Here is a 7500-nt window from a genome sequence, read left to right on the forward strand (position 1 = left end):
GTATCCTTTGCTTGAGAGGGAGGGAGTAGGGGGGGAGATGGTGAGATAGAAGGAAAGACTGGAAGGAAATAAAGAAAAGAGAGAATTGGGGATAAGGAGCAAGAGACACTATGTGTGTGAGAGAGAGGGAGAGAGAGAGAGAGAGAGAGAGAGAGAGAGAGAGAGAGAGAGAGAGAGAGAGAGAGAGAGAAGAGAGAGAGAGAGAGAAAGAGAGAGAGAGAGAGAAAGAGAGGAGGAAAGTGAAAAATAGAGAAAAAATGGGAGAGAGAGAGACTCAGTTCATGGTATATATTCAGAAATTATTTCATTTGTTGAAGGAGTCTGCGCTGAATTCATATAAATGTTATCACTATGACGAAAAAAAAAGAAAAAAAAAATCAATGAAAGTAAGTCGCAAGTGAAACATCGCGAAAGACAGAGACAGACAAATAGCATAAATTTTCTCTTCTCTGTCTCCACCTCCGACGTTCGTGTTATTTTACTTGAGGTTAGATGGTTTCTTTGTCATTGATCCTTACAATTCTGGATGTAAATATCGTCATCGATCCACAGGCCACTAGTCAGTCAGGTTTAACCCATTCATTTCCGACACCCTCCCAAATTAAAATCTAGCCTAAGCACCAGTTTTGATTATGCTAAACTATTTTCTTTAACTCATAAGTTTCCCCCATTACTAGTTACGCTCTGGCTTCCTGATTTTCCCTAAATTCAACTCTTAATCCTCCCAATCTCACTCTCACCACTGTTCCCATGTGTATATGAAAGCATAAAGTGATTCATGATATACGAGTTAATTAGGTCTATTCACTCACAATGGTACTGAAGGGATGATTCGAAGCATGTTGCCATGAATGAAAAACACACACAGGTACATTAAATACAACATTATATATGATGAGAGAAAGAGAGAAAGAGAGACTCTCAAACAGACGCTTTACATATACGTGTGTCTTGCTAAATAAGAGTGAACGCAAAGCCTGTTTGATCTAGGACTCTGCATAAACGGGAACATAAATCCTATGGACCACAAAAGGTTTTGTTTTCTCTCTTCAAAACAGTGACAAACGATGCAGCTCTACACACGTATTAATTTGTTGGCCAGGCCTTTCCAAAAATCATCCTGGGTTCGTTTTCCTTTCTGCTCTTGACTTGTATCTTGGGTGGAAAAGGCTTTTGAACAATGGCCATCGTAAAAAAAATCTCATGTTCATATATTTTATACACACACACATATATTTATGTACATATATGTGTGTGTGTGTGTGTTTGTGTGTGTGTATGTGTGTGTGTGTGTGTGTGTGTGTGTGTGTGTGTGTGTGTGTGTGTGTGTGTGTGTGTGTGTGTGTGTGTGTCCTTTTTTCTCTCCCGTGAAATTATTTCTGATTTCTGAATGACACAGATAAAGAGGGGGGGTGGGGGTCAGGCAGATAAAAAAAAAAAACATATACATACATACAAAGTGAGAGAAAAGGAGAGAAAGGTAATGGCAGAGAGAGGAGATGGACAGGGGGAAGAAATTAAAGAGAGGAGGAGATAAGGGAAGAAAAATAACAAAGAATAAAATAAATATATATATATATATATATACAGGAAAAGAGAGAGAGAGAGAGAGGGAGAGAGGGAGAGAGAGAGAGAGTGAGAGAGAGAGAGAGAGAGAGAGAGAGAGAGAGAGAGAGAGAGAGAGAGAGAGAGAGAGAGAGAGAGAGAGAGAGAGAGAGAGAGAGAGAGAGAGAGAGAGAGAGAGAGAGAGAGAGAGGGAGAGAGAGAGAGAGAGAGAGAGAGAGAGAGAGAGAGAGAGAGAGAGAGAGAGAGAGAAGAGAGAGAGAGAGAGAGAGAGAGAGAGAGAGAGAGAGAGAGAGAGAGAGAGAGAGAGAGAGAGAGAGAGAGAGAGAGAGAGAGAGAGAGAGAGAGAGAGAGAGGGAGAAAGGGGGGGAGGGAGGGAAACAGAAATGGAAAGGAAAATACAGAGAGAGTCTCAGCTCATGGCATAAACTCCCAACTTCACTAATTTCCTTTCGCCGTTGAACTCAGCGGAAGGTTATCACAGGGAAGATGGAAAACGATGCCAAAGGAAACCAGAGAGAAAAAGGAGGAGAGAAAAAACAAGAAAAAAACAAACGTGAAAGACAAAGGCAGACCAAAAGCATAAACTTTCTACCTCGTTCGTATTATTTCACTTGAGGATAGATGGTTTTACGCTAATTGATCCGTCCACTTCTGAGTGAAATTGTCGGCAGTGATCCATAGGCCACGAGTCAGTCAGGCTTAACCCATTCATTTCGACACCCGCGTGAATTACGGTAAAAGCTAGCCTATGTATTGGTCTTAACTGTATGGCGTTATTCCTTGACTGATAACCTCCTCCCCAGTAATTAATTACATCCCTCCGGTTCTATCTGTTACCCATCCCTAATTCTAACGGCTGCTCCTGAACCATAAATGATTGTTAACTGGATTGTAAACTCTCCTCCTTCTCCCCATCTCTGACTTCCTTCCTTCCCCCCCCCCACCCAACCTCCTACTTTACCCACCCCCCTTCCCCCCAATCCCTTCCAATCTCGCCCTTCCATCACTGTTTCATCGTATATGCGAAAGCGGGCGAGTTAATTAGGCCCTGTTTATTCATAACGAGGTTGAGGAGAATGAGGAAAGTGTGTTGTCAAGATTTATCTTCGGATGACAACTTATTCATGAGATTATGAAAACTTTTCCTCTTTTCGCTTCTGATTTGCTTTGGAAGCGTTAATGGGTACATTAAGATGCATCAAGCTGGCCTATACTCACGAACACTAACGAATGCACACAATATGACAAAAAAAAAGTAAGAGAGAGATGGAGGAGTAAGAGAAAAAGAGAATGGAGAGTGAGAGATCCAAACAGACAAGCACGGACAAAGGAGACCGAGACAGAAAAAGGGAATGCAAGGGCTATAGATATTTTCGCTGACCTTCAAATGCGTGCATGACTTGTTGAATAAGATTTAGGACTCTGCATACACTGGAACATAAAACCTCTGGAACACAAAAGGTTTTATTTTCTTTCTTCATAACAGTGACAAACGATACAGTTCTACACACCTTGTGCCAACACGTATTGACGTGCTGGCTGGACCTTTCCGAAAATCATGGTGGGTTCGTTTTTCATTCAGTTTTGACTTATCTATTGGGCGAAAGTGGCTGTCACTCTTGTGAACTATCACCGAAATGAATACGATGCTATTTTTTTTTTTTTTTTTTTAATGAATATAGGAAGAGAGAGCAATGAGAGAAAAGTGAAATGGAAAGAATGAGAAAAGGAGACGCAGTTCACGGCATAAGCTCCGAACTTCACAGATTTGTTGAAAACATTCGAGGGAAGGAAGGTTATTACAGGAATATGAAAAACGATGCCAGGGAAACACAGGAGTAAAATAAAACGCGAAAACAGACACAATTAAATAAAATAAACTTTCTTGTCTGCCTCCATCTCCGCTGTTCGTGTCCATCCACTTTAGATAGATGGTTTAGTGTAATTGATCCGTATATTTCTGGGTGAAAATATCCACAGCTCACCAGTCAGGCTTAACCCATTCATTTCCGGCACTCACGTGAATTCCGGTAAAAGCTTCAACTGTATGGATGTTTTCCTTGACTAAAAAAAAAAAAAAAAAAAAAAAAAAAAAAAAAAAAAAAAAAAAAAAAAAAATATACCTAATTATACCTCTTTGTCTCTATGTTATCCACCCCAACCTTGACGGGACTCCTTAAACTATATCAATGATTGTTATCCTAATTGTCAACCACGCCAAACCCTTCCCACCACCATCCTATGTTACCCACCAGCTCCAATGTTTCACCAAATCTTACTATACTCCTTCCTCTCTCGTTCTCACCATCTTTTCTCTGTACATGCGAAAGCGGGATTGAGTCATATATGCGAGTTAATTAGGTCTGTTTAACCACAATGGACATGAGGGGGGAAGCTGAAAGCACTTGTTGTCATATATTCTTGTAAGATACCCTGTAATAATAGTGATCATGGTAACACGGAACCATTATTATATATTATTTAAATGAATCACAAATTGGTGCATAGTGGTAAAGAAAAACGCTACGTCTCCTTCATGTAATTAAGAAACATTTTACTTTATTTGGAATCATAAGCAGTACTCAAAAACATGAAGTCTGCACAGACATAGTACGCACGTATTAATAAGACACAGATATATATTGATATATCCATATTCTGATGACAAGGAAAAGTGACAGAGCGAGTGAACGAGAGAGAACTAGAGGGGGGGGGGGGAGATCCAGACTATCAAAAACATACAAATAGATGGCGACAGAAAAGGGAAATGCAGGAGCTATATCTTTTGTCAACCTTTTGTGGTTGAAAAAGAGTGAACTCAAAGCCTGTTTGATCAACGACTCTGCTTTCACTTAAACACAAATCCTTCATAACAGTGAGGGACGATGCAACTCTACACACCTCCCTATGTCAACGCGTATAACTGTGTTGCCTGGGCCTCTCTAAAAATCATCGTGGGTTCGTTTTCCATTTTGCTCTTGACCTGGTTTACTGGTTGAAAGTGGCTATCAACCTTGCGTTCCGTTGGAAAATACGGAATACTTTTGTGCGCTATAAAGAATACGCTTGAACGGAACGGTCTGTATCGCTACGGTGACGCTATGTAAACATTGACCCACACCACCTTTTTGTGATTTAAATTTTGTGGTTAAACACATTTGCTATGGCTTTTATTTATGCTAGTATTTATAAGTCATCTTTTATTTTTGCATATCATATTTTCCATTAAGAGTGCAGCAGCTGGGCTTATAAGTCAGGAATCATGCTCTCGTGATCCTTCACATTTATCATCCTTTGCTTAGCTGAACATGTAATCAAATACCAGTCAAAATGCGCCCACTAGGTTTCCATTGATCCCAAAAGTTCACATGGCAGAATCCATACCGAAAAATAGCCCTTGGCATTCTACATCAGCTGTGTTTGTAAACACTGTACGCGTCGTCAGCTAGGCGCTACAGGCCGTTCCGTTCAAAATGTGCGCTTCGGAGCCCTAGGAAGTGCCCAACGGAACTCAGGGCAGTCTTGTGAATCATGACCGTAATTATCTTCGAGAAAGAGAGAGAGAGAGGAAAGTGAAAGTAAATATAAAGAAACAGAGAGAGATAGCAAGAGAAATAGAAAGACTTAAGGAAAAGGCAGTGGAAATAATGAAAGAGAAAAAGACGAAGCTCATGGCATAAATTCCGAATTTCACTGATTTCTTGAAGACGAATCTTCATTTAATGGAAGGTTATCGCAAGAAAGATGGAAAACGATGCAAGAGGAAAGAATGAAACAGACACGGGAAAACAACTCGAAAGATAGAGACAAACAACATAAACTTTCTCGTCTGTCTCCATCTCCGCCGTTTGTATTATTTCACTTGAAGATGGATGGTTTTACAGTAATTGATCTGTCCACTTCTGAAGGAAAATATCGTCAATGATCCACAGTCCACTTGTCAGACAGGCTTAACTCAGTCATCTCCGCGCTCTCGTGAATTACGGTAAAAGCTAGCTATATATCGGCTTTAGCTCTATATCTAGTTTCCTTGACTGTTAACCCCCTCCCCAATAATTAATTGCATCTCCTCGTCTCTCTCTGTTAACCATCCCCAAGGCTGATCCATAAACCAAATTACTGATTGTTAGCCTGCCAGAACCCCCAACCCTCCAACCCCATCCTCATCCCTGCCCCCCCCCCCATATCTGACTAACCCTCCATCCCCACTTCCCCAAGTCCTCCCACTCTCCCTCTCACCTCCGCGGTAAGTGATTCATGATAGAGGCGAGTTAATTAGGTCTATTTACACACAATGGGACTGAGGGGGAGATCGAAAGCACGTAATCATAAAAAATCATAATGGTAAAATTGACACAACCATTCTACAAATTTTAATGTTCTTTTATATAGGCAGTAAGACGAAGAGGAAGATTAATCTGTAAATATTTTTCTCATAGAATTACCAGTCTATAATATGAAATGCACAGAGGAAATTAAAACGAAATAATGTACGGAAAATTACGTTTTTATTTGTTGTGCTTCCTTGTTGTTGTTTTTTTGTTTTTGTTTTTGTTATTATAAACGGTAAGCAGCACATATATGGCAAAAAGATACAGAGACAGAAATTTAGATAAAGAGACAAAGTAAAAGTTGTATACATCTTTTGTTGACCTTTTACATACGAGCATGTGGCTTTCTAAGTAAAAGTGAACGCGAACATAAATCCTTTGGAACACAAAAGGTTTTGTTTTCTCTCTTCATAACAGTGACAAACGACGCAGCTCTACGTACCTCCTTGTGTCAACATGTATTAATGTGCTGGCCTGGACTTCAAAAAACATGGGTTCGTTTCACAGTCTGCCTCTAACTTGTCTATTGGGCGAGAGTGTTTTGGGTCTATGGCCAAAATTAAGAATCTGAAATTCATATGTATATATATGTGTGTGTGAGTGTGAGTGTGTGTGTGTGTGTGTGTGTGTGTGTGTGTGTGTGTGTGTGTGTGTGTGTGTGTGTGTGTGTGTGTGTGTGTGTGTGTGTGTGACTTCTGTCTACTCTGTCCTCCTTCGATCGATTTCCCTCAAGTGAAACTATTCCATTATTTTTTACTTCTGAATGATAGAGGGGGGAGGGGGGGAGACAGTGTGACAGACAGACAAACTGATAGTCTGAGAAAAGGAAATAATAAGGGGGGGGGAGAAAAAAAAGTGAAAGATATAGAGCGAGAGGGATGAAAGTTATACAGGAAAGGAGAGAGAACAAGAGAAGGAAGAAGAAGGGACAGGATAAATATATAGACAGAGAGCCTCTACTCATGACATAAGCTCCGAACTTCATCGATTTCTTAAAGGTGAATTTTCGTTGAATTCATGGGAAGGTTATCAACATGAAAGATGGAAGGATGAGAGAGACACGAGAGAAAAAAAAGACGGAAACAGCCAAATAGTATAAACTTTCTCATCTGCCTCCATCTTCGTCGTTCGTGTTATTTCACTGAAGGATTGATGGTTTGCCTGTAATTGATCCGTCAACTTCTGGTTGAAAGTGTCGTCAGTGATCCACAGTCTACCAGTCCGTCAGGCTTAAACCATTCATTTCCGACACTCATAAATTACGGTAAAAGTTAGCCCGTATATCGGCTTTAACTGTATGGGTGTTTTCCTTGAATCGTAGCCCCCTTCCAGTAGCTAATTGCATTTCTCGGTCTCCATCTGTTGCCCACCTACAATTCTGACGGTTGCTCCTTGAACTACCTCACTGATTGTTATCCTGATTGTTAACCAACCCACACTCTCCTCCTGCTGCTGCTGCTGCTGCTGCTGCTGCTGCTGCTGCTGCTGCTGCTGCTGCTGCTGCTGCTGCTGCTGCTGCTGCTGCTGCTGCTGCTGCTGCTGCTGCTGCTGCTGCTGCTGCTGCTGCTGCTGCTGCTGCTGCTGCTGCTGCTGCTGCTGCTGC

The sequence above is a fragment of the Penaeus chinensis genome, chromosome 37 (genome assembly GCF_019202785.1).
Source record: "Penaeus chinensis breed Huanghai No. 1 chromosome 37, ASM1920278v2, whole genome shotgun sequence".
Taxonomy (NCBI): Eukaryota; Metazoa; Arthropoda; class Malacostraca; order Decapoda; family Penaeidae; genus Penaeus; species Penaeus chinensis.